The 26,468-nt window shown below is 43.5% G+C and overlaps 1 protein-coding gene across 1 annotated transcript in view; it reads left to right on the top strand.

The window, feature by feature from the left end:
- The first annotated feature begins 16,360 nt into the window (after positions 1-16,360).
- The window catches only part of LOC308312271 (uncharacterized protein), a 44,726-nt gene continuing 34,618 nt past the window's right edge, over positions 16,361-26,468 (top strand). The window contains 1 exon segment of the mRNA XM_080794646.1: positions 16,361-16,740. The gene's annotated coding sequence lies outside the window, so the exon portion shown is untranslated.

The following is a 26,468-nucleotide window of genomic DNA, read 5'->3' as shown; positions in this document are numbered from 1 at the left end:
CCACGAATGAAGCATTTACTACATGGTGGAAGAAATGCAAAATGCCCTCCTCTCCTCTCCTCTGTTCTCCATGCCATGCCAGAAAGGCATTCAGGAGATTTGCTTCTGAACTTGGAACGCAGTATTTTGCGTTAAACAAATTTTACAAGACGACGTTTCCATGTGTCGTTACGTCTTCGTCAGACGTCAATATCGCTGTATACTCACAGTACGGTTGGGGTTCTACTTTTACATTATATTATATATTATAATATTATATTATAATATATCTGTATACTGTATTCAGTACCAAAGCAAATGTTCAACATTGTTTTTGAAACCTTTTCTTTTAGTAATTTAAATCTACGTCGAATAGTTGAGTAAATGAACTTGGTTGTTTTGATCAATACTTCATGTTGTAAATTATAACATGAAGTACTGATGCTGTATACTATTATAACTTATAATACTATAGTGTAGTATTATAACTTATAATAGTATAGTATAGTATTATAACTTTTAATACTAAACTAAACAGCATAAATAATTTATGTTATAATGCTCTCAACTGTATCTTAATCTCATAAAATATCTCTACAAATGTACAATTTTCTATAAACATATAAAGCATTTCTAATGGTTTTGTATCATAAAATATGAGTATTTTCTTATAGGTGGACTGTGTGTTCCTAGATCACTCCTTAGAATCATCAGATTGTATAGATAATATAATGTACAGTTTTATTTTATTGATGCAACTTTTCAGTCCTAGGCCCAATCCCAAATGGCTCCCTTGCTGACTCAATGAGCCCTCACTGACTTAGCTGCGCGTTCACGTGAAGTCTGCGAGGGCTTGAGGGGTGTCCCATTTGAAATCGGTAAGTCAGTGAGGGCTCAGCCCCGCCCCTTTATGTGCCCTTTGCCAAAGTCAGCATCGATGCTGACTTTGGGCTGACTTTAGCAAAGAAATTACCCACAGTTCATAGCGTTACCAGGGGAATGAGGGGGATCCTCCAAACGTCAATCATTTAAATATGCAAATTAGTTATGTATCGCGATTAGAATGTCAACAAACACAATAGTGCTTTCTCACTGTTCTTAAAAGGAGACGGAATGGAAGGATATAGGCTATATATTTAATAACGATAATAATAATAAGGGAAACATGATGAGAAATGACTAATGAGCAAAGTAAAATAATATGGAAATGAAATGTATAATGAATATTATTATATATGAATATTACAACCCATATCACACAGGAAAGTGTATTTATGAAACTAATAATAATAAAACGATCAGCTTAAATACTAAAATAGACATGATAGACATGTATAAATAGGCCAAGCATGTAGGTAGGCACTGGCTGTGAATATGGAGATTTTTTATAAAGTGTCATGGACTCATGAATGGCGGACTCATCTTCAAAGTGCTGTCCCATTTCTTTCACAACAATGTGGAGCCCTTGCAGCCTCTCACCCTCAAGCCCTTACAGCTGACGTCACTAAAGTCAATGAGGGTCCAGGGCTCAGGGCTTGAGGGAGGCATTTGGGATTGGGCCCTAGTATGAACTACCATAGACTTCCACTTGTATTGACTAATTTTGTCCACACGAGGGAGACAAATCATAGGTCATAGATCACAGGTCAAGTCACATGTATTTATTTAGCACAGGGTGGCCACACTTTTATGACTTGACTACTACTTTTAAAATGACCAAAACATTATATTATATAATTAATATTAATTATCCCATTGCTGAAAATACTGTGAATTGTAAATGGTGTGTAAATAGTAGTCTCCGGTTTAGTAATGACAGATGTCGCTGTGAGGTGAGATTCAAAAACAAAGAAACATCAGTGTTTTAAAGATGCAGTAATTTATATCCTATCCTGTATTGAATCCTAGATTCCTCCTATTTCAGATTAACAGCCTTTTTTTATGATATTTTTTTGCGGCTTACACCTTTTATTCTTTTTTTTGAAGGGACAGACAGTAGGCTGACAGGAAACGGGAGAGAGATGAGGGGGAAGACATGCAGTAAAGGCCGTGTCGGGCTCCGGAGTCGAACCCACGGCACACTGCGACTGGATTACCAGTCGGGTGCCCAGACGGTTACGCCACCGCCTGGGCCGATCAACAGCTTTATTAACAGGTCTGTAGATGCAGTTCACAATTTAATCATAATCCAGAGCGCTTACTGTACGTACAGTAAGCAAGAACAACAACATGGTAACGCATCATGAATCATACGTAAGCTAAGAACCCAACAGTGAAATATAATGGAACTATGAGTCTGCTGTGTCTAATGGTAAATTCATTCCATAGTTTAGATTGGGAGTGAGTGCAGTTCTGACTGCAATGGGAAGTGCATTCCATAGTTTTGGAGCCAGATGGGAGAAGAGTTTGGGATGTGTTGTCCCGGCGTTTTTAGTGAAGGTACTTCCAGCTTCCCTGCGTTGGCTGATCTGAGTGCGCGGGAGGGTTTCTAGGGTTCGATCAGACATTGAAGATACGGGGGAGCCATACCTTTGGTTGCATCAGGGTTAGGGTCAGAGTTTTGTACTCCCAATGGAGGGAGCGGAGAAGGGGGGGAGGCATGTCCATGCTGTTCATAACAGCCTATCCTATATTGAATCCTATATTTATCCTATTTTAGATGGCTTAGTTACAAAGTTACAATTACAATTCAGGCAGCTGACCATGCTGTTAATATAATATAGACATCTAAAACAGGATTAGCTAATGCTCTTGTGGTTTGTGATTCCCAGCACAGTAACACCCTACATTTAAATAGGCCAACCATAGTAGGCCATGCTGTCTGTCTGTACATAGCATCTATATCTATATGCGTAATTATTTGGCAGTGTCAGCTTGGTCTGTTTATAGCCCAGGGTTGCACTTATCGTCCTCAGTGGCCTGACTGGGCGAGAGGCACCCAGGGGTGCTATTGGGCTGTCACTGCTGTGACTGTCCCCCATGTCAACATGCTGTGACTGTCATCCATGTCAACATGCTGTGACTGTCCCCCATGTCAACATGCTGTGACTGTCATCCATGTCAACATGCTGTGACTGTCCCCCATGTCAACATGCTGTGACTGTCCCCCATGTCAACATGCTGTGACTGTCCCCCATGTCAACATGCTGTGACTGTCCCCCATGTCAACATGCTGTGACTGTCATCCATGTCAACATGCTGTGACTGTCCCCCATGTCAACATGCTGTGACTGTCCCCCATGTCAACATGCTGTGACTGTCCCCCATGTCAACATGCTGTGACTGTCCCCCATGTCAACATGCTGTGACTGTCATCCATGTCAACATGCTGTGACTGTCCCCCATGTCAACATGCTGTGACTGTCCCCCATGTCAACATGCTGTGACTGTCCCCCATGTCAACATGCTGTGACTGTCCCCCATGTCAACATGCTGTGACTGTCCCCCATGTCAACATGCTGTGACTGTCCCCCATGTCAACATGCTGTGACTGTCATCCATGTCAACATGCTGTGACTGTCCCCCATGTCAACATGCTGTGACTGTCCCCCATGTCAACATGCTGTGACTGTCCCCCATGTCAACATGCTGTGACTGTCCCCCATGTCAACATGCTGTGACTGTCCCCCATGTCAACATGCTGTGACTGTCCCCCATGTCAACATGCTGTGACTGTCCCCCATGTCAACATGCTGTGACTGTCCCCCATGTCAACATGCTGTGACTGTCATCCATGTCAACATGCACTTGTCTTAACACATTTAGGCCTGACGTCGAAATAAAAAGAAATGTCTTCTAATAAAATCATGACAATTTTCTGAAAAACCTCCCTGTAGCCTAAGGTTGAATATTAGACGGAGTCTCACGGACAGCAGAGAGACAGTATAAATACCAGCCTGCTCACAAACAGGAACACTGACCACTTAAACCCTTAGTTAGTTACTGACTAACTACTGACTAACTACTGACCACTTAAACCCTTAGTTAGTTACTGTGAGATTCTAGCCAACATCATGAAATAAATAATACAGAATACATAAGTAAATCATATTGTAGACTAAATGTTTTACTTATAATGCATGAAATAAATAATACAGAATACATAAGTAAATCATATTGTAGACAATTTACAATTTACAATTACAATTTAGGCATTTAGCAGACGCTCTTAATCCAGAGCGACTTACATTAAGCAAGAACAAAAAAAAAACATGGGAATACATCACATAAAGACATTTATCATGAAACATGCGTAAGCTAAGAAAGTAACAGTGGAATATCTATAATGAAACTATACATATAAGCTATACATCTATACTACTATGCTACACATATGTACTATGACGTGCTATGACTACATACAATGCACTAGACTAAATGACTAAAATAGACTAAAAGACTAAATGTTTTACTTATAATGTAACGTAATGTAATCTAACCATAATGATGTCATGTCCAAATAAGGACGGTCGGTAGGAAGTGCTGCAGTTTGTCACATCTGTGTTTGTGTGTTTGTGTGCATGAGCATGACATGCATGTCGCCCTTTATTAGTGGCTGTGTGCGTGCGTGTGTGAGTGTGCGTGCGTGTGTGTGCGCATGCGTGTGCGTGCAGCCGTGTGTGTGTGTGTGTGTGTGTGTGTGTGTGTGTGTGTGTGTGTGTGTGTGTGTGTGTGTGTGTGTGTGTGTGTGTGTGTGTGTGTGCACGCGCGCGTCTGTGTGCGTGCAGCCATGTGTGTGTTAATGAATATGTGAGTCATCTTTCAGTTGGACACAAACAACCTCAGGCCGAGAAGATATAAATAGAGAAATGAAAGGATGAGCAACATGTGAAGATGAACAGATAGACGTAAAGGGGTCAGTTCACCCTGTCACGACAACAGACAACTACACAACCCTTTGTAGAGGGTTTATTAAGGGGTCAGTTCACCCTGTCACCAGGGCTGGGACAACAGACAACTACCCAACCCTTTGTAGAGGGTTTATAAAGGGGTCAGTTCACCCTGTCACCAGGGCTGGACTGGGACAACAGACAACTACACAACCCTTTGTAGAGGGTTTATTTGTCACTCACTGATACAGGTATACAGTGACATTATCATGATGGCACTGGCAGAATGGCCTGCCGCCTATTGGCCATTTGGTCTGCCTGTCCAAAAATAAAATAAAAACATGGCGGCCCCCTACGGTCGCGGCCCACCGGCAATATGCCCGGTATGACCTGTGGCCGGTCCAGCCCTGCCCACTAACCACTGTAGAGCACGGGTTCCCAAAGTGGGGTCCAGGGACCCCTAGGGGTACTTGAGGGAGTTCCAGGGGGTCCCTAGCTCAATTAGAGATATAAGGAACCAAATGGACCCTTATGAGTCTGTAACTCAGAGGGTGTACAAATGGACCCTAACGGGTCCATTTGGTTCCATTTGTACACTCTCAGAGTTAAATTAACAGTGGTTTTACAACATAAATTGGGGTACCAGAGATAGAAATGCCATTAAATCAGGGGTCCGTAGCATAATGCGTGTGAATTTGGTAGTCCATTAAATGAATGTGTTTCGGAATCACTGCTAGAGCCGTAAAGATCCTCCCTTATGTTGGTCACTGCTGGCATTATGTTTTCAAATGGGGGTCCGTGGTCTGATTTTGATTGATTGATTGAAATCTTTATTAACAGTTTGCAGAATTACAGTACATTTCAAGCACAAACTCAATACAAAGACTGTTAACTGTGAGTGGACGACCCAATTAAGCCTTACACTTGTTTACAACAGGGTCCACATTGTTCAATTCATCAAAACATTTAGAGACAAACAAATAGACACTTCTATGTAGTTAAAGAACAGAACAGGAATTCATCATATAGGAAGCGAAAAGGGAAAAAAAAGTATATATACAGTGAGGGGAACAGGGGGATAAAAGAAAAGAAAACGAAAGACAGAGTGTAGGGCGCCTGCACACAACACCATGCGTTGATGCCATGTGTGCATATGTGCAGGCACCCAACACCACGTCCATACAAAAACATAGTACAATCCATAGTACAAAGACAGAGTGTAGGGCGCCTGCACACAACACCATGCGTTGATGCCATGTGTGCATATGTGCAGGCACCCAACACCACGTCCATACAAAAACATAGTACAATCCAGATACAAATTCAGCTTTTACAGAGGCCAGTTTCGAATTGCAGCCATCCGTAGGTGCCCTTTGAGAGCAGTTTTGAAGGAGCCAAGGGATTCACATGTCTTAATGACTGTTGGTAGGGCGTTCCACATTTTGGTCGCATAGGAGCGAAAAGAATTTAGTCCCTTGTTTGTGCCGAATCTGGGTTGTACATGGTTTGTTGCACTCCCTCTGGTGTTGTGGGTGTGGACTTCGTTTACATTAAGGAAGTATTTAGACAGGTACATGGGTATCTTGGTGGTGTATCTAATCTTGTGGACCAGACCCATTGCAAGATGCTGTACTCTGTCGTCGACCCTAAGCCATCCCAGCCTGTCAAAGTGGGCAGGGGTGAGGTGGGTTCGGGGGGTGAGGCCAAGTAGGAGCCTGACCAGTTTGTTTTGGGAGGTCTGGAGCCTTGTTTTAAGGGCCTTTGAGGTGCTGTGGTACCAGGAGGTGGATGCATAGTCAAAGAAACCTTGTACAAGGGCTCCTGTTAAGGTCTTCAAGGTGTTTTTGTCGACCAGTGAGGAGATCCTGTAGAGGAATCTTGTTCTTTGATTGACTTTTTTGATTACGTTGGTGGCCATCTTATCACCGGAAAGATTGGCCTCCAGGATGGAACCTAGGTAGGTAATTTGATCCTTCCGTGTGATAATATCATCACCAACTCTAACCAAGAAGCCATCTGCCTTTTTGAGATTACTATTTGATCCGAAGAGAATGGATTCAGTTTTTCCCAGGTGTAAGGATAGTTTGTTATCAGCGAGCCAGGTGCAGATTCTACCGAGTTCAGAGCTGAGGGTCTTTTCAACCTGCAGTTTGTTCCTGTCCGAGACCAGCAGTGCTGAGTCGTCTGCGAACAGGAACAAGTTGCAGTCACAAGCTGAAGTCATGTCGTTTACATATATTAGGAACAGTAAAGGCCCTAGTATGCTTCCTTGTGGGACGCCACAGCTCACTGGGAGGGGGGGGGACAGTGTTCCGTTCACTTCCACCATCTGTTCTCTCCCCTCCAGGTAGGATTGCATCCAGCTCACTGATGTGCTATCAAAACCAATAGCTTTAAGCTTGTTAACCAGTATGGAGTGGTTCACGGTGTCAAAAGCCTTTTGGAGGTCCAGCATGACCATGCCGCAGTATTTTCCAGCATCCACCTCGTGTTTGATGTGGTCGCTCAAATAGAGAAGGCATGTGTCAGTGGAGTGGGATGTTCTGAAACCAGATTGGAACTCGTACAACAATTTATTAGTGGCAAGATACTTTTCAACCTGTTCATAGACTATTTCTTCCATCACTTTCGAGATGGAGCTTAGAATAGAAATAGGGCGGTAGTTGCCGGGTTCTAATTTGCTCCCTTTTTTGTACAGGGGGGTTACTTTGGCCAGTTTAAAATCTCTGGGGACCTGTCCTTGTTTGATGGAGAGGTTAACTATGTGGGTGATGACTGGAGCTATGGAAATGGCTGAGTCTCTGAGAAATTTGGATTTGATAAATGTTGATTTGGGGGTCCTTGATACGGAACCACTGCTATGAAGACGTTGATCTACAAGCTCGTAGATCAGCTATTTTTGGGGCACAAACCAGCACTCTAGCCAGTGGAGATGCGGTGTGTAACAACATGGATTTCTAAACAAATGTGTTCAAAGCAAAATGCTGTGTTCAAGTTCAGGAGACTTTGGAGGGGGAAAAAATCTATTCTCCTGGAATGCTGCCTTCCAGTAGCTTATGGCATGGAGAGGGGAGAACTGTTACATGGTACATGTTCTGCCTGCAGCAGAGAGTGAATCATGCTAAAGAAAGGCCAGTCATTGAACAGAGCTTCATGTTACATAAAGGAGACGAATGACTCCAGGCAGGACTTACTGTACGTCACAGCCTGATAGAAATGATTATATTATTCTGTAGTTCCAGGCCAGCGCTTTGACCCAATCCAACACCTGGGATCCAAACCCTATGGGGTTCTATATAACCCTGCATTATTCTGTACTTCCAGCTCGGCTTTGACCCAATCCAACACGATTATATTATTCTGTAGTATTCTGTATTTTGACCCGATCCAACACGATTATATTATTCTGTAGTATTCTGTATTTTGACCCGATCCAACACTATTATATTATTCTGTAGTATTCTGTATTTTGACCCAATCCAACACTATTATATTATTCTGTAGTATTCTGTAGACTTTGACCCGATCCAACACTATTATATTATTCTGTAGTATTCTGTAGACTTTGACCCGATCCAACACTATTATATTATTCTGTAGTATTCTGTAGACTTTGACCCGATCCAACACTATTATATTATTCTGTAGTATTCTGTAGACTTTGACCCGATCCAACACTATTATATTATTCTGTAGTATTCTGTAGACTTTGACCCGATCCAACACTATTATATTATTCTGTAGTATTCTGTAGACTTTGACCCGATCCAACACTATTATATTATTCTGTAGTATTCTGTAGACTTTGACCCGATCCAACACTATTATATTATTCTGTAGTATTCTGTAGACTTTGACCCGATCCAACACTATTATATTATTCTGTAGTATTCTGTAGACTTTGACCCGATCCAACACTATTATATTATTCTGTAGTATTCTGTAGACTTTGACCCGATCCAACACTATTATATTATTCTGTAGTATTCTGTATTTTGACCCGATCCAACACGATTATATTATTCTGTAGTATTCTGTATTTTGACCCAATCCAACACGATTATAATATTCTGTATAGTATTCTGTAGACTTTGACCCGATCCAACACGATTATATTATTCTGTAGTATTCTGTAGACTTTGACCCGATCCAACACTATTATATTATTCTGTAGTATTCTGTAGACTTTGACCCGATCCAACACTATTATATTATTCTGTAGTATTCTGTAGACTTTGACCCGATCCAACACTATTATATTATTCTGTAGTATTCTGTAGACTTTGACCCAATCCAACACGATTATATTATTCTGTAGTATTCTGTATTTTGACCCAATCCAACACTATTATATTATTCTGTAGTATTCTGTAGACTTTGACCCGATCCAACACTATTATATTATTCTGTAGTATTCTGTAGACTTTGACCCGATCCAACACGATTATATTATTCTGTAGTATTCTGTATTTTGACCCAATCCAACACGATTATATTATTCTGTATAGTATTCTGTAGACTTTGACCCGATCCAACACGATTATATTATTCTGTAGTATTCTGTAGACTTTGACCCAATCCAACACTTGGGATCCAAACCCTCTGAGGTTTGGGATCTTCTGGGATTCTAAATATAACCCCGATATAAATGATCATATTATTCTGTAGTTCCAGCTATAGGCTTTGACCCAATCCAACACCCCTCTGTGTCATTACCCCGGGCAGACAGCAGAGGGCAGAGACACTAGACTAGAGTTCCAGCTGTATCTAGTATATGATTATGAAAATGTTTGAATGATGTTGAAAAACATTTAACACAAACCTTCTCTTCTAGCCGAGATGGGGGTCCCCGGGGGTCCCTGGCTTCAGATGGGGGTCCCTGGGGGTCCCTGGCTTCAGATGGGGGTCCCTGGAGGTCCCTGGCTTCAGTTGGCGGTCCCTGGGGGTCCCTGGCTTCAGATGGGGGTCCCTGGGGGTCCCTGGCTTCAGATGGGGGTCCCTGGGGGTCCCTGGCTTCAGATGGGGGTCCCAGGGAGTCCCAGGGAGTCCCTGGCTTCAGATGGGGGTCCCTGGCTTCAGATGGGGGTCCCTGGCTAGGGGTCCCTGGCTGGAACAAAACTTTTTCAGATGGGGGTCCGCGGGCAAATACATAATTACCGCAAAACAGTAGTCAAGTCATTGGTCCAAAAAGAGAAGAATGACGTTGCGCTGTGGCCTTGTCTGTCTAAGGTATACTAAGGTATACTATGTTTACCCAGGGTAACTGGAGCCAACCTATGCTATCAGAGGAGAGTCATCCTGGGCCCTAGGCCTGGAAGGAGGCGTATTAGTTTGTTTTGGGAGGTCTGGAGCTTATTTATGATGATGTTGGAGAGGCATATAGTCAAATAAGGGTTAGGGCCGATTCATACTCTGGAGCTGGAGCTTATTTATGATGATGTTGGAGAGGCATATAGTCAAATAAGGGTTAGGGCCGATTCATACTCTTATAACAGTCGGTTCGGCTCTGTAGAGCCTACAATGTGACGTCATTTGGCTCTGTAGAGCCTACAATGTGACGTCATTTGGCTCTGTAGAGCCTACAATGTGACGTCATTCGGCTCTGTAGAGCCTACAATGTGACGTCATTCGGCTCTGTAGAGCCTACAATGTGACGTCATTTGGCTCTGTAGAGCCTACAATGTGACGTCATTTGGCTCTGTAGAGCCTACAATGTGACGTCATTTGGCTCTATAGAGCCTACAATGTGACGTCATTTGAGGTTCGGGGGGGGGGGGGGGGGTCCTAAAGTCATCTCTTCGGTGCTACTGAAGATTTCTGGCGAGCCGAAATCATTTCGGCACTACAGCGCCGAAACAGCGGTAAAATAGGACTATGAATCGGCCCTTAGGGTTAGGACATTGAGATGATGTTGGAGAGGCATATAGCCAAATAAGGGCTGAATAAGATGACGTGAAAAGCATTGAGAACCATTAATGGTTTAGAGACTGTAGACTTTGACCCAAGACTTCTTTCATACTATAACATTCTGTAGTTCCTCATTTAATCACTCACTACTTCCCCCCACCCCCCCCCCCCCCCACACACACACACACACACACACACACACACACACACACACACACACACACACACACACCCACACCCACACCCACACACACACACACACACACACCCTGGAACAACAGGCCATACGCACAAACAGCCCAAATATGGAGACTCCTCTCTGCGCGGCTATTGCATCTTTACCTATTAGAATATGATCCATTCCATCTTTACCTGATGTAATCCATTCCATCTCTACCGAATAAGCTAATATAAACCAAGTCATGGGCTAATATTGTTGCACATGTTCCACATTACATACGTGTGCAGTTTAATAGGATGTGTATCTGCTCTGCACTGCCTTAGATGGATAAAGACACAGAGATGGTCTTATTGCTTAATGAAGGAGGGCTTATTATCAAATGAATCACTATTCATCACAGTCTGATGGATGGCCCCGCAAGCACGCACACACACACACACACACACACACACGCACACGCACACACACCAGCACCATGTGTAGGCTGGGAGGAAGGAAGGGTTATTTAGACAGCCTTTTATGTAGACACAGCATTCTATAGTGTATAAACTGTATAGTCATATAGTTTCATTGTACAGATATTCTACTGGTGATAGGTTCATATGTTTATATATTCTACTATTATGTTCTATAGTTTACTGATGATCCTAGAGGACTATTTATATGTTTATATATTCTACTATATGTTCTATAGTTTACTGATGATCCTAGAGGACTATTTATATGTTTATATATTCTACTATATGTTCTATAGTTTACTGATGATCCTAGAGGACTATTTATATGTTTATATATTCTACTATATGTTCTATAGTTTACTGATGATCCTAGAGGACTATTTCCAAGTATTTGATGTGTTCTTGCTTTATACTGTAAATCCCTCTGGATTGAGAGCGTCTGATAGATTAATGCCTACATTGTAAATTGTAACTTGTTATTCCAGGGTCCAGTGAAGGGTCCATGTGGTTAAATAAAGCGTGAACCCTGATATATGCTCTAGATTTACTATTATTAGCGCTGGTTGCTCGTGACTCTGAAACATATAGAAGTTGTAACTCCAGACAGGCTGACATGTCTGAGTGGTGAGTCAGACGGGTTCGGGTGTCACCTTAAGGGTGACTCAATTCAATTCAATTCAATTCAAAGGGCTTTATTGGCATGAGAAAACATACGTTTACATTGCCAAAGCAGAAAACACAATACAACAATACAGCAATACAATCAAAACAAAAATGATGTACATTTGAAGGTCAGAATCTTCAATAGATCAACTTCTGTGTACCAAGATCAATCGATGCAGGTATAGTGCAGGAATATACACAATGATTAGTCTTTAGGGTGGTTGTATTCCATTTGATATCCTTCTGCTATCACAGCAACTCACAAATCGTGCTGCTGTGTTTGCACATTGTTGTACTTCGCCCAGCAGACATGGGAGTTTTTTGTCATTGGTCATGTTTTTCAAAATCTCTGTGTGTGGTTGTAATCTGTGGGAAGTATGTGTCTCTGATGTCTTGGTACAATGGACAGATGGTTAGGAAGTGTAGCTCGGTTTCCACTTCGTTTAGTGTGCACTGGGTGCATAGTCTGTCTTCTCTCGGGATACAGGTCTGCCTATGACGGCCTTTCTCGATCGCGAGACTGTGCTCACTGAGTCTGTACCTAGCTAAGATTTTTCTTTGTTTTGGGTCGGTCACGGTGCTCAGGTATTCTGTGGTATTCCCTATGGGTGTCACCTTATGGGTGACTCACAGAGGCTCTGGTAAAGGGTCACCCTATGGCTGTCACCTTATGGGTGACTCATAGATGACATCTATGATCACATTTGGGAACTATTTTTTTAAAATCTGATTCAATGTTAATGTTAATAATTCTGCCACCTGGAGCAGAAATGTAATTCTATGAAACATTTTCAGAACCGAGAAACCTTTGATGTCTTGGTGAGAGAGAATTACGCAAGAACAGTTTTGTGAAAAACGATTTCATATCAGTTGTGCGCTTTCATGTCAAGGATTGAAGGGCCCCCGACCGACCAGCACGCTGCCAAGGGACCCCCCACAAGCAAACATTTGAGTCCAAATTTCCCCTTCAAAAATAGCAGATCTACAAGATCATAGCGCAGCACCAAAGTGATGCAATGTGAGCTTGTAGATCTGCTAAAATAGCCAAAGTGTATGAAATGAAACGGATGCTTTGTGTTTTTAACAAATTAAATGAAGTCGTGTTTCCTCACTAACACTGCAGGGAGCGTCTTTGATTTGAGCTGAAATTATATCATTTAATTCATCAGATCATATTTAAATGATATCAGATCCTATTTAAATTATATCAGATCATATTATCATCCTCACTCTTTGATTTGAACATCAGTCTTTATGTTCAGAAATAGACATAATTATATTATCTATAGAAAAGAGATAGAATTCAGTCTGTATAGAACCCCTGGTCTAACATCATTCATCATCTCCATTCATTACCATTCATCATCTCCATTCATCTCACTATGAACCCCTGGCTGGTCTGGCTAGTCAGCCAGCCAGTCAGTCAGCCAGCCAGCCAGCCAGTCAGTCAGTCAGTCAGTCAGTCAGTCAGCCAGCCAGCCAGCCAGCCAGTCAGCCAGCCAGTCAGCCAGTCAGCCAGCCAGCCAGCCAGTCAGTCAGCCAGTCAGCCAGCCAGTCAGCCAGCCAGCCAGTCAGCCAACCAGCCAGCCAGCCAGCCAGCCATCCAGCCAGCCAGTCAGTTTATCTAACATACAGTAAGCCTGTGATGCAGACAGAATGCCAACCAATCCATGATGGTCCTAAAGAGATGGATAAGTAATGATTTCTAGAGGTACAGTAAACTAAATGCTTTCTAGAGGTACAGTAAACTAAATGATTTCTAGAGGTACAGTAAACTAAATGATTTCTAGAGGTACAGTAAACTAAATGCTTTCTAGAGGTACAGTAAACTAAATGATTTCTAGAGGTACAGTAAACTAAATGATTTCTAGAGGTACAGTAAACTAAATGATTTCTAGAGGTACAGTAAACTAATGTTGAAATGAATATCAATTAGTTTAGAGACAGAGGAAGACATAGGATGGAAACGGGTCAATACAGATGTAATGAACAAGCTCTCACAGCACATCACATGGTGATCTTGTAGATCTGCTATCTCCACAAGCTCTCACAACGTTTCACTTGTAGATCTGCTATCCGCCGAATGTGAGCCCAGAATAAATAGGAATACACACACACACACACACACACACACACACACACACACACACACACCCACGCTGCCATGGTGAGAGAGAGTGTGTTTATGTGTATTTGTGGGTAGGGGGGGGGGGGGGGGGGATAAGGAAGGTTGGCACGGTGCCAGCTGGGTATAGGCTCTGAGGCCAAGAACATGGCAGTGGCTCTCTCTCTGCCAGAGAGAGAGAGAGAGAGAGAGAGAGAGAGAGAGAGAGAGAGAGACAGAGAGAGAGAGAGGAGAGAGAGAGAGAGACAGAGAGAGAGAGAGGAGAGAGAGAGAGAGAGAGAGAGAGAGAGAGAGACAGGAGGAGGCTAGTTTCACCCTCAGAACACTGTTGTAGTCTACATTGTACTGCACAGACAGACAGACAGACAGGCAGGCAGGCAGGCAGGCAGGCAGGCAGGCAGGCAGGCAGGCAGGCAGGCAGGCAGGCAGGCAGACAGACAGACAGACAGACAGACAGACAGACAGACAGACAGACAGACAGACAGAATGTAAGTAAATCTGCAGTGTGGAGTCAAGTTGTCAGTAGGACTGCTATGACATCATTCTATGGCATCATGCAATAAATATGAGTTTATTTTTGGATTTTGTTTCATTTTAAGGGTAGGGTTTAGGAGCACATGAACCAAATGGACCCCATATCCACCCTAGGGTTACCCTAGGCTCATTATACTCATGCTACACTGGGAAAGGAAAGGTACCATGTTTACCCAGGGTAACTGGACTAAAGGTATACTATGTTTACCCAGGGTAACTGGACTAAAGGTACCATGTTTACCCAGGGTAACTGGACTAAAGGTACTATGTTTACCCAGGGTAACTGGACTAAAGGTACTATGTTTACCCAGGGTAACTGGACTAAAGGTACCATGTTTACCCAGGGTAACTGGACTAAAGGTACTATGTTTACCCAGGGTAACTGGACTAAAGGTACCATGTTTACCCAGGGTAACTGGACTAAAGGTACTATGTTTACCCAGGGTAACTGGACTAAAGGTACCATGTTTACCCAGGGTAACTGGACTAAAGGTACTATGTTTACCCAGGGTAACTGGACTAAAGGTACTATGTTTACCCAGGGTAACTGGACTAAAGGTACTATGTTTACCCAGGGTAACTGGACTAAAGGTACTATGTTTACCCAGGGTAACTGGACTAAAGGTACTATGTTTACCCAGGGTAACTGGACTAAAGGTACTATGTTTACCCAGGGTAACTGGACTAAAGGTACTATGTTTACCCAGGGTAACTGGACTATAAGGAAAGGAAAGGTAGCCTATATGTTTACCCAGGGTAACTGGACTAAGGAAAGGAAAGGTACTATATGTTTACCCAGGGTAACTGGACTAAGATCAATAACTTGTTTACAGCCAGGCCCTGCTCATAGAACATTTAACGTATACATTTAACTGCTCTCAAAGGGCACCTACGGATGGCTGCAATTCGAAACTGGCCTCTGTAAAATCTGAATCCCCCCCCCCCCCCCCTTTCCCCTCACTGTATATGTATCCTTTCCCTTTTTGCTTCCTACATGATGAATTCCTGTTCTGTTCTTTAACTACATAGAAGTGTCTATTTGTATAAATGTTTTGATGAATTGAACAATGTGGACCCTGTTGTAAACAAGTGACAGTGGGTCGTCCACTCACAGTTAACAGTCTCTGTATTGAGTTTGTGCTTTAAATGTACTGTAATTCTACAAACTGTTAATGAATATTTCAATCAATCAATCAATCAAACCTGTCCGGGGATACGAACTAGCGACCTTCCGATATCAAGACCGCTCCGCAAACCGTTCGGCCACCGCTGGGCATCACTTTGGTTCACTAGGTTTACGAGGGAGGGGGAGAGACCGTGAGCGTGCGCGCGCACACAAACACACACGCACACACACACACACACACACACTCACACAGCTAGCTGCTCGATCATTGCTATAGTGAGAAGTAAGTAGAAGAATGCGAGAAAAATGAGCTCTGAGAAAGTTGAACTTAATTGTACCTCCGGGTTTAATGTAATTGGTTAAAGCTGTTTATGATCAACACTTAATTTTCATTAGGATATGCAGCGTGTTTGAAATATGTTTCATTCATTACCACACACACACACACACACACACACACGAGGGGGCGTTCCGAGAGAGAGAGAGAGAGAGAGAGAGAGAGAGAGGACAGTGTTTCGGAGTGTTTGCATCATTCCAGCTCACCAGTAGACAGGAGACGTTAATATATCTCTATGCTGACCTGCTTGCTGCCTTCCTGCAGTGAACGGACATCTATAATAATATCTTATTCCTACTGCAGTGCTGCTAACCTCTCATAGCAGCAGCTAGCCTGCATTCATCTGCCTTCAGTCGAAGAACCTAAAGGATTACAACATTAACATGTCGACTCAACCCTGTGTCTGACAGAGAGACCTGCGGGCAACAGACATCTATATCTATCTGTTCCAGCAGCCCTGCCTGTCCTGGCGAAGAAAGGAATACACTAATGTCCTACACTCAACCCTGACGCAGAGAGAGAGGGAGAGAGAGAGAGAGAGAGAGAGCACGTCATCCGACAGAGAGAGAGAGAGAGAGAGACGCGTCATACGTAACTGCAGGTAAGATAATACAGATAGCCTATTGTGTTAGTGTTTGTTTTGTTGGTATATTGGATCATGGAAAGAATATGTAATATAATCTACCTATGCTGCGGTGACGTAATGGTAATGCTGTTACCTGCTACGGTATGCTGTCTGTCTGTCTGTCTGTCTGCCTGCCTGTCTGCCTGTCTGTCTGTCTGTGGACTAGACATTATGATAAAATCATAAATAAATTTCGTTTTATTCCAGTTTATTTAAGGTTTGGTTGGTGTGTTTATAGTTGTATCTGCAGACGCTTTGATCTTTGCTACTTTGTAATTAGCCTCAGCTTGGATCAATAACGCCGCTAGACGAATATTCTCATGGATGTAGCGGATTGTATCGAGTGAGTCTGACTTTTACTACAGCCTATATGTCAAATGTATATAGTGCCTGTTTTAGGATGTGTAGAATATCTGTGAGACGTAGCCTATAGGGTGAGATAGACCCTAACCCTAACCCTTATAGTGCCTGTTTTAGGATGTGTAGAATCTGTGAGACGTAGCCTATAGGGTGAGATAGACCCTAACCCTTATAGTGCCTGTTTTAGGATGTGTAGAATCTGTGAGACGTAGCCTATAGGGTGAGATAGACCCTAACCCTAACCCTTATAGTGTCTGTTTTAGGATGTGTAGAATCTGTGAGACGTAGCCTATAGGGTGAGATAGACCCTAACCCTTATAGTGCCTGTTTTAGGATGTGTAGAATCTGTGAGACGTAGCCTATAGTCTGGTGAGGATGAGTAGATCTATATCTACTGTAGACATGCACCATTATACTGTATAGCTGTACTGTAGTCTAAACTGACCCTGGTCCAGTCCTTAAGCCAGTCTCTGGACCAGATAACTGTAGACTAGTCTGGACCTGGTCCAGTCCTTAAGCCAGTCTCTGGACCAGATAACTGTAGACTAGTCTGGACCTGGTCCAGTCCTTATAGAGTCTCTGGACCAGATAACTGTAGTGAAGACTAGTCCTGGACCTGGTCCAGTCCTTATAGAGTCTCTGGACCAGATAACTGTAGTGAAGACTAGTCCTGGACCTGGTCCAGTCCTTATAGAGTCTCTGGACCAGATAACTGTAGTGAAGACTAGTCCTGGACCTGGTCTAGTCCTTATAGAGTCTCTGGACCAGATAACTGTAGTGAAGACTAGTCCTGGACCTGGTCCAGTCCTTATAGAGTCTCTGGACCAGATAACTGTAGTGAAGACTAGTCCTGGACCTGGTCCAGTCCTTATAGAGTCTCTGGACCAGATAACTGTAGTGAAGACTAGTCCTGGACCTGGTCCAGTCCTTATAGCTGCTTCTGCTCTGAATGTTTCTACTTTCTAGACCTACTGGTTGAAAACGTTGAGCTATAAATGAATGAATGAATGAATGGATTAATGGATGAATGAATGAATTATTATTATTATTATTATTATTATTATTAGTCCAGTTTGTGGATTTATTATCTGCTCTTTAAAGCATAGAGCACCGAAGCATGCTTATAGACTGTTTTAAGACCAGCCCATGTTATTCTCCATAGAGAAATTACTTCCGTGAACCAGGGGAATAGAAGGGATGAGTGAGTGACGTCAGGACTCTAGAACCAGGGGATGAGCGAGTGACGTCAGGACTTTAGAACCAGGATGAGCGAGTGACATCATGACTTTAGAACCAGGATGAGCGAGTGACATCATGACTTTAGAACCAGGGGATGAGCGAGTGACGTCAGGACTTTAGAACCAGGGGATGAGCGATTGACGTCAGGACTTTAGAACCAGGGGATGAGTGAGTGACGTCAGGACTTTAGAACCAGGGGATGAGCGAGTGACGTCAGGACTTTAGAACCAGGGGATGAGCGAGTGACGTCAGGACTTTAGAACCAGGATGAGGCGCTATCTTGCTTTGCCAGCAACAAGTTGTTCACACCTCTTAATGTCCTGTTGTTTTTCATAACCTCTTTATGTCTTGCTCTCTAAAAACATCTTATTCTCAATCTGGTGGTAATTATTGCCTATGGCACGTGTCTGCGTTTACGAGGTGTGTGTGTGCGTGCGCGTGTGTGTGTGTGTGTGTGTGTGTGTGTGTGTGTGTGTGTGTGTGTGTGTGTGCGCGCGCGTGCGTGTGCGTGCGCGTGTGTGTGTGTGTGTGTGTGTGTGTGTGTGTGTGTGTGTGTGTGTGTGTGTGTGTGTGTGTGTGTGTGTGTGTGTGTGTGTGTGTGTGTGTGTGTGTGTGTGTGTGTGTGTGTGTGTGTGTGTGTGTGTGTGTGTGTGTGTGTGTGTGTGCGTGCGTGCGTGCGTGCGTGTGTGTGTGTGGGAGGGGGAGCTGCTGTTGGAAATTCACATTCACCTGTTTCTCATCAACGATCAACCGCAGCCTTGGGAGGGGGGGGGAGGGGGGGGACAGTATAACTGTCTGACTCTGAACGCAGCAATAAAGTTCTGTTCCAAATCGCTACTGGGTTTAATTATCTATAAACTAAACTTATTTTCGTTTATAGAGAATGAAAAGTTTAGTTTGTAGAGAATGAAACGTTTAGTTTGTAGAGAATGAAACGTTTTGTTTGTAGAGACTGGCTGGTCTTTAGTTCATCATGTTCAGGGTTAGGGTTAACCCTGTAGAGACTGGCTGGTCTTTAGTTCATCATGTTTAACCCTGTCATGCTGTTTGTTTGTGGATCTGGGTGACAGGAACAGACAGGAATAAGAACATCCTCTGGTTGAACGGATGCCAACAATGAACCTCTGCCCCAAAATGTCCAGAGCGGACGGTTTATTTTGCTCCTAAACATTTTGCCAAACATCCCACACACTCCTATCCTCCTGAGACCTGTGCCCAGAAGGGCACTTTTTCTAGGGTTAGTTAATTAGTTTCTTATATTTAGGGACTCTAAACCGCCTCATGGAGGGCAACAGTCTGGGGGTAGAACCAGGGGGGCAGTCTGGGGTAGAACACACGGTTCTGCCTCATGGAGGGCAACACGAGGCTGATGGTAGAACCAAGGGGGGCAGTCAGGGGGTAGAACACAGCGTTCTGAATAGTGACAATAGTTCTGAGAATGCACGCTTCTTCTACTTTAAACCCACTGTAATAACAGCATTTTATGACATGCAGGTGTAGCAGTTTGTTGTGAATATAACATGCAGGTGTAGCAGTGTGTTGTGAATATAGCATGCAGGTGTAGCAGTGTGTTGTGAATATAACATGCAGGTGTAGCAGTGTGTTGTGAATATAACATGCAGGTGTAGTGAGTAGTAGAGACAATGTTTATTAACAGTGTGTGTTTTGTATACAAATACAATATCACCGTGCCGTGACCTCATGTAGTTTTAGTAAAAACAGAGCGGTGTGTTTGGGTGAGCGGTGAGTCTCTTACCACCGCGGCTCAGTGACGTCATGTTGTAGTTTTAGTAAAAACAGAGAGATGTGTTTGGGGTGAGCGGTGAGTCTCTTACCACCGCGGCTCAGTGACGTCATGTTGTAGTTTTAGTAAAAACAGAGAGGTGTGTTTGGGGTGAGCGGTGAGTCTCTTACCACCACATACTTCATACTGCAGTAAAACACAGATCTTCAAGCTCTCAACACGTTGCGATGAGACACATTGTTAGCTTGTAGATCTGTTGTGCTCTTATAGCAAAAGTTAACACTAATAGAAGCTGAAATGTAACTAGTACTAATATAATAATATTAATACTTTCTAAAAGAGTATAAGTACTCTTTATGTATTTCTCTTCCTGCCCTACACTGATTGGTCGTTTGATGTTGTTCATCTTGGAACCAACCAATCAGGTGTAGTTAAAATGACCCACCCTTCATGTATGACCCCTGACCTTTTGAACTGGGGCCTGTGATGCGTCTCAACTCAGAACGCACGCACGCACGCACACGTACACACACATGTGCACGCACACACACATGTGCACGCAGTTGTTGGATGGAAATCCGTCTCACGGAACAAAAACCCTCCAGCCAGGATTTGGTGGTGACCCTGTTGCCCCCCCCCCCCCCCCACCCTGTTGACCTCCCTGTGTGGTCTGTAGCTCTACGGGACAGAGTTATGACCCCCCCCCCCACTGTTACAAGGCTTTGGTCAGACTTACTGCCATAACAAGAGACAGACCTTCCCTCTCTCTCTCTCTCTCTCTCTCTCTCTCTCTCTCTCTCTCTCTCTCTCTCTCTCTCTCTCTCTCTCTCTCTCTCTATATAAATAATATATATATATTACAATTTAGGCATTTAGCAGACGCTCTTAATCCAGATCGATTTACATGAAGCAAGAACAGAAAATATATAAGAAAACATAACAATTATAATATATCATCCTCTATATACATATACATATAAAACATAACCATTATAATATAATCTAACCCAATCAGTGAATTAGACTATAAGCAGTAAACATATTAATGAGTACAGTTTACTGCTCTCATGTTGGTCGTTGGGAACCAATGGAGGGTCAGATATCGTTTATTAAATTAATATAAATATGTCTGTATGTTAAATTAATATAAATATGTCTGTATGTTAAATTAATATAAATATGTCTGTATGTTAAATTAATATAAATATGTCTGTATGTTAAATTAATATAAATATGTCTGTATGTTAAATTAATATAAATATGTCTGTATATAAATGAACCCAGACCTTCTGAAAGGAACGGAATGTTTAACGGTGGAACCCCCCCCCCCCCCCCCTCTCAACCCCCCCCCCCCCTCCCTGCGGAAACATGCCAACATAACCACACACACACACACACACACACACACACACACACACACACACACACACACACACACACACACACACACACACACACACACACACACACACAGCCATACATACAGTAGTACAGTGAGCTCATAGTCTCACTTCTCCCCTACAGGGTTCAGTACAAACAGGCCTCTGTCTGTCTGTCTGTCTGTCTGTCTGTCTGTCTGTCTGTCTGTCTGCTCGCTCTAGCTGAGGAATGAATGCACTAATACCAGTAGTGCTTTAGAGAAGGGAGAAGAGTCTAGGACGTGTGGAGCGTTGTCCAGGGTGTTTTAGAGAAGGGAGAAGAGCCTGGGACGTGTGGTGCGTTGTCCAGGGTGTTCTAGAGAAGGGAGTAGAGTCTAGGACGTGTGGAGCGTTGTCCAGGGTGTTTTAGAGAAGGGAGAAGAGTCTAGGACGTGTGGAGCGTTGTCCAGGGTGTTTTAGAGAAGGGAGAAGAGTCTGGGACGTGTGGAGCGTTGTCCAGGGTGTTTTAGAGAAGGGAGAAGAGTCTAGGACGTGTGGAGCGTTGTCCAGGGTGTTTTAGAGAAGGGAGAAGAGTCTGGGACGTGTGGAGCGTTGTCCAGGGTGTTTTAGAGAAGGGAGAAGAGTAGGACGTGTGGAGCGTTGTCCAGGGTGTTTTAGAGAAGGGAGAAGAGTCAGTACAACAGTATCAGACTGTGGTTGTACTAGTGGTCAGTACAACAGTATCAGACTCTGGTTGTACTGGTCAGTATAACAGTATCAGACTCTGGTTGTACTGGTCAGTATAACAGTATCAGACTGTGGTTGTACTGATCAGTCAACAGTATCAGACTCTGGTTGTACTGATCAGTCAACAGTATCAGACTGAGGTTGTACCGGTCAGTACAACAGTTTCAGACTGAGGTTGTACTGGTCAGTACAACAGTATCAGACTGAGGTTGTACCGGTCAGTACAACAGTATCAGACTGTGGTTGTACCGGTCAGTACAACAGTATCAGACTGAGGTTGTACTGGTCAGTACAACAGTATCAGACTGAGGTTGTACTGGTCAGTACAACAGTATCAGACTGAGGTTGTACTGGTCAGTACAACAGTATCAGACTGAGGTTGTACTGGTCAGTACAACAGTATCAGACTGAGGTTGTACTGGTCAGTATAACAGTATCAGACTGTGGTTGTACCGGTCAGTATAACAGTATCAGACTGAGGTTGTACTGGTCAGTACAACAGTATCAGACTGAGGTTGTACTGGTCAGTACAACAGTATCAGACTGAGGTTGTACCGGTCAGTATAACAGTATCAGACTGAGGTTGTACTGGTCAGTACAACAGTATCAGACTGTGGTTGTACTGGTCAGTACAACAGTATCAGACTGAGGTTGTACTGGTCAGTATAACAGTATCAGACTGTGGTTGTACCGGTCAGTGCAGTATCAGACTGAGGTTGTACTGGTCAGTATAACAGTATCAGACTCTGGTTGTACTGGTCAGTACAACAGTATCAGACTGTGGTTGTACTGGTCAGTACAACAGTATCAGACTGAGGTTGTACTGGTCAGTACAACAGTATCAGACTGAGGTTGTACTGATCAGTACAACAGTATCAGACTGTGGTTGTACCGGTCAGTACAACAGTATCAGACTGAGGTTGTACCGGTCAGTGCAGTATCAGACTGAGGTTGTACTGGTCAGTACAACAGTATCAGACTGAGGTTGTACTGGTCAGTACAATAGTATCAGACTGAGGTTGTACTGGTCAGTACAACAGTATCAGACTGAGGTTGTACTGGTCAGTACAACAGTATCAGACTGAGGTTGTACTGGTCAGTACAACAGTATCAGACTGAGGTTGTACTGGTCAGTACAACAGTATCAGACTGAGGTTGTACTGGTCAGTACAACAGTATCAGACTGAGGTTGTACTGGTCAGTACAACAGTATCAGACTGAGGTTGTACTGGTCAGTATAACAGTATCAGACTGTGGTTGTACCGGTCAGTATAACAGTATCAGACTGAGGTTGTACTGGTCAGTACAACAGTATCAGACTGAGGTTGTACTGGTCAGTACAACAGTATCAGACTGAGGTTGTACTGGTCAGTATAACAGTATCAGACTGTGGTTGTACCGGTCAGTGCAGTATCAGACTGAGGTTGTACTGGTCAGTACAACAGTATCAGACTGTGGTTGTACCGGTCAGTGCAGTATCAGACTGAGGTTGTACTGGTCAGTATAACAGTATCAGACTGTGGTTGTACCGGTCAGTATAACAGTATCAGACTGAGGTTGTACTGGTCAGTGCAGTATCAGACTGTGGTTGTACCGGTCAGTGCAGTATCAGACTGAGGTTGTACCGGTCAGTGCAGTATCAGACTGAGGTTGTACTGGTCAGTATAACAGTATCAGACTGAGGTTGTACTGGTCAGTACAACAGTATCAGACTGAGGTTGTACCGGTCAGTATAACAGTATCAGACTGAGGTTGTACCGGTCAGTATAACAGTATCAGACTGTGGTTGTACCGGTCAGTGCAGTATCAGACTGTGGTTGTACCGGTCAGTACAGTATCAGACTGTGGTTGTACCGGTCAGTGCAGTATCAGACTGAGGTTGTACTGGTCAGTATAACAGTATCAGACTGTGGTTGTACCGGTCAGTATAACAGTATCAGACTGAGGTTGTACCGGTCAGTATAACAGTATCAGACTGTGGTTGTACTGGTCAGTATAACAGTATCAGACTGTGGTTGTACTGGTCAGTACAACAGTATCAGACTGAGGTTGTACCGGTCAGTATAACAGTATCAGACTGTGGTTGTACTGGTCAGTACAACAGTATCAGACTGAGGTTGTACCGGTCAGTATAACAGTATCAGACTGTGGTTGTACCGGTCAGTGCAGTATCAGTCTATCAGAATGTACTTTAAATAAAGGGGAAAATTAATGAATGAATGGTGTGCAAGGTTAGTGACAGGTGTAGTGAATGTGGGCGGGGTTAGTGACAGGTGTTGTGAATGTGGGCGGGGTTAGTGACAGGTGTAGTGAATGTGGGCGGGGTTAGTGGCAGGTGTAGTGAATGTGGGCGGGGTTAGTGGTAGGTGTAGTGAATGTGGGCGGGGTTAGTGACAGGTGTAGTGGATGTGGGCGGGGTTAGTGACAGGTGTAGTGAATGTGGGCGGGGTTAGTGGCAGGTGTAGTGAATGTGGGCGGGGTTAGTGACAGGTGTAGTGGATGTGGGCGGGGTTAGTGACAGGTGTAGTGAATGTGGGCGGGGTTAGTGGCAGGTGTAGTGAATGTGGGAGGGGTTAGTGACAGGTGTAGTGAATGTGGGCGGGGTTAGTGACAGGTGTAGTGAATGTGGGCGGGGTTAGTGGCAGGTGTAGTGAATGTGGGCGGGGTTAGTGACAGGTGTAGTGAATCAGAGGTTTTGTGATTTGTCAATCAGCAGGAAGTCATTCATAGCCGCTCGGCGTGTGTGTATGTGTGTGTGCGTGTGCGTGTGTGTGGATATTAATATCCTCGGGCATTTCCTGCTCTGGATAAAAGGAGTCATTGTGAGAATGACGACAGTGACCGCACGCACACACACGCACACACGCACACACACACACACACACACACACGCACGCATACCAAATGCAAATTAAACTGTGAAGGATGTTCAGAGCTGGTCTATACGTGTTTATGTGCAGCACAGATGTCAGATCTACAAGCATCCTGTCTGTCTGTCTGTCTGTCTGTCTGTCTGTCTGTCTGTCTGTCTGTCTGTCTATTTCTCTATTGCAGTTGTTAGTTTTCTTATTTTTTTATTTTTACCACTTTCTCTCCCCAATATGTAACACGTGCGTATTACATGCATTAGTATATAGTACAACATAGTATTACATGTCGTCGATGTTAGGAGATGGAGTCTGAAGGATTTTAGACTATGGTGGAAGAGTGGGAGTGAGTCTGTAGTTCTGACTGCAATGGGAAGTTCATTCCATAGTTTAGATTGGGAGTGAGTCTGTAGTTCTGACTGCAATGGGAAGTTCATTCCATAGTTTAGATTGGGAGTGAGTCTGTAGTTCTGACTGCAATGGGAAGTTCATAGAGTGGCCTTTCATAGAAGGTGATATAGTGAAGGTGATAGAGTAGTACATAGTCTGGATTTTCGGTGGTTAGGTGACCACCGAACTACAACATGACGTCACGAGCCGCGGTGAAGAGCAAACCACCGCCACCGCTCCAGCCCTTCTCTCTGTTTTTACTCACGACCACTCAACGTTATTTCAGCTCCGGTGGTCAGCTCACCACCGAAAATCCAGACTATGAATAAGCCTTGAAGGTGATAGAGTGAAGGTGATAGAGTGAAGGTGATAGGTGTGTTTAGACAGAAGGTGATATAGTGAAGGTGATAGAGTGAAGGTGATAGGTGTGTTTAGACAGAAGGTGATATAGTGAAGGTGATAGAGTGAAGGTGATAGGTGTGTTTAGACAGAAGGTGATATAGTGAAGGTGATATAGTGAAGGTGATATAGTGAAGGTGATAGGTGTGTTTAGACAGAAGGTGATATAGTGAAGGTGATAGAGTGAAGGTGATAGGTGTGTTTAGACAGAAGGTGATATAGTGAAGGTGATAGGTGTGTTTAGACAGAAGGTGATATAGTGAAGGTGATAGAGTGAAGGTGATAGGTGTGTTTAGACAGAAGGTGATATAGTGAAGGTGATATAGTGAAGGTGATATAGTGAAGGTGATAGGTGTGTTTAGACAGAAGGTGATATAGTGAAGGTGATAGGTGTGTTTAGACAGAAGGTGATAGAGTGAAGGTGATAGGTGTGTTTAGACAGAAGGTGATATAGTGAAGGTGATATAGTGAAGGTGATAGGTGTGTTTAGACAGAAGGTGATATAGTGAAGGTGATATAGTGAAGGTGATATAGTGAAGGTGATAGGTGTGTTTAGACAGAAGGTGATATAGTGAAGGTGATATAGTGAAGGTGATAGGT

Source organism: Protomyctophum bolini, assembly GCF_963924005.1.
Source record: "Protomyctophum bolini genome assembly, contig: SCAFFOLD_172, whole genome shotgun sequence".
NCBI lineage: Eukaryota > Metazoa > Chordata > Actinopteri > Myctophiformes > Myctophidae > Protomyctophum > Protomyctophum bolini.
The sequence above is the reverse complement of the archived record's forward strand: the minus strand, read 5'-3'. Positions and strand labels throughout refer to the sequence as shown.